The sequence below is a fragment of the Somniosus microcephalus genome, chromosome 3 (assembly GCF_052327205.1).
Source record: "Somniosus microcephalus isolate GS21.2 chromosome 3, FLI_Smic_1.0, whole genome shotgun sequence".
Taxonomy (NCBI): Eukaryota; Metazoa; Chordata; class Chondrichthyes; order Squaliformes; family Somniosidae; genus Somniosus; species Somniosus microcephalus.
The window spans coordinates 276,783,663-276,785,685 of NC_140989.1; the positions used below are offsets into that span (position 1 = coordinate 276,783,663).

Here is a 2,023-nt window from a genome sequence, read left to right on the forward strand (position 1 = left end):
CCAGCACTCATAATGACAGCCATGCCACCACGAGGAATGTCATCGAGCAGACCATCGGGGTGCTCAAGCAACGGTTCCGCTGCCTTGACTGCTCGGGAGGAGCCATCCAGTACTCGCTGGAGCAGGTGTCCCAATTCGTGGTGGTCTGCTGCATCCTCCACAACTTGGCCATCATGAGGACGCAGCCCTTCCCTTGTCACCACGGGTACCACGACCACCTCAGGAGGAGGAGGAAGGGAGGAGGCAGCCTGCAAATCCACATTCTGGACGGGCTGTCTATGAGTGCACCAGACTCCGCTTCCCCTGAATGAAACCCTAGATCCCCGTTGCTCAACACTTCCCCACCTTACAATCACTCTGTCACGGAACATCACAGCGCCCTCTTGGCCGCAATGCTGAAATGAAAGCCATCACAAAACAAACATTCCAAACCATAATTTATAAATGATTCATAACAAAAAGTCAGCTAATCACCCTTGCGCATTCCCTTACTTTCAGTGGGTAAGTCTGCAGATGGCCTTGCAGGACGACCTCGAACAGCTCTGGGGCTAGAAGGCCCGACTGTAGACTGCACCACATCGGTATGGGCGGCAGTATTCTGGGCTGGCTGGCTGACAGGCAAACAGCAAGGGCACTGGCGGAGTGGCAGTGGAGGATGTACGAATGCTGTCATCCCGAGAGGACAGCAGCTTTGTGCTCCACGGAGCCACTGGCACTCCCCGGGGCGGCACCTCAGCAATCCTAGTATTCTGTTGGAGGGCAGATTGCTGGATGGCTGTGAGACCTTGCAAGCCCCTGGTAAACGCAGTCACAATGGTAGCAGTCAGCAAGCTGAGCCTGCATGACTTCAGTCTGAACTTCCACTGCAACACTGAGATGTTGGGTTGCTTCCGCTTGTGTTGCAATGAAACCTGAGACATCTGCCATCAGATCCTGCATCATGGTTGGGTCCACAAGTGCTGTTATGCAGTTGCCCATCACTTCCATCCTGGAAATCATGGGTTCCAAGCTCTGCGCAAAGCCCAGTGCAAGGTTGGAGCCAGACTACTCCACGCTCCAACAGTGATAAAAGGCTCACTGGCAGGCCTGCCAATGCACCAAGCATTTCTGTGTGCATGCCCATCACCCTTCTTCTGAAGGCCACCCCATCAAAGTCCTCATCTGACTCCTCTGCAGCATAACGTGTGTGCAACCTCGCCCTCCGGAGAGCTGGCACCTGCACTACCCTTTCCCCCTGCCCTGGCTGCAGGCCACTTGTGCCCGGTGACTCACCGCGTGCAGATCCCGCCTCTATATTACCCTCTAAAGTACACGCAGGACCAATTTCTGAGCTGCTGCCTGCGAGAGTCAGATTGAGCGATGGTGTCTCTTCTTCTCCATCACACCCTTTTATTTTCTGCACTGGCTGGGCTGGTAGAATTCTTGGGTGTCTGAAAGGAAAAAGGCACAAGGGAAGGGTTGTGGTGAGCAAGATGTGCATGCTTACACCACCAGCAGCTTGTAAGTGAGAAGAGATTGTGGGATGAGGGGGAAGTGGTATGCGAGAAGGAGGATTAGGTATGAGCATACATCATCATCAATGGTTTCAGCCTCACCGATCCCCACAGCCTCAGTGACAGCCCCTCCAATGATGCCTAGCACAGTCTCCTTCAGCTGGGTCAGGATATGCAGCCATGCCTGTCCCCCACCTATTAGCTGCTGCCGTCTACAGTTGTGAGCCACCTTGCCCTGCAAGAGGAAGGGAAGTGTGTCAGTGCGTGTGGTGCAATGTGTTTGGGTGAGGTGAGTGTGGTGCAATGTGTTTGGGTGAAGTGTGTCAGTGAATGTGGTGCAATGTGTTTGGGTGATGTGCCGGTCATGGTTGAATAGCTGGCAGTGTGTGCAAGGTGTGAGATGTGGGTGTGAGGCTTGCAACAATGGTAAGTGTGTGAGGGTGCAGTGAAGCTATGATTGTGAGGTATGAGTCGTGATTGCTAGGTGAGTGATGGGGGTGTGGTGCATTGAGCAGTGTGTGGGATATGGG

General features: G+C 53.9%; 1 pseudogene; it reads right to left on the reverse strand.

The window, feature by feature from the left end:
- Positions 1 to 462: 462 nt before the first annotated feature.
- Positions 463 to 1,574, reverse strand: LOC147121980 (uncharacterized; annotated as a pseudogene).
- Positions 1,575 to 2,023: the final 449 nt, after the last annotated feature.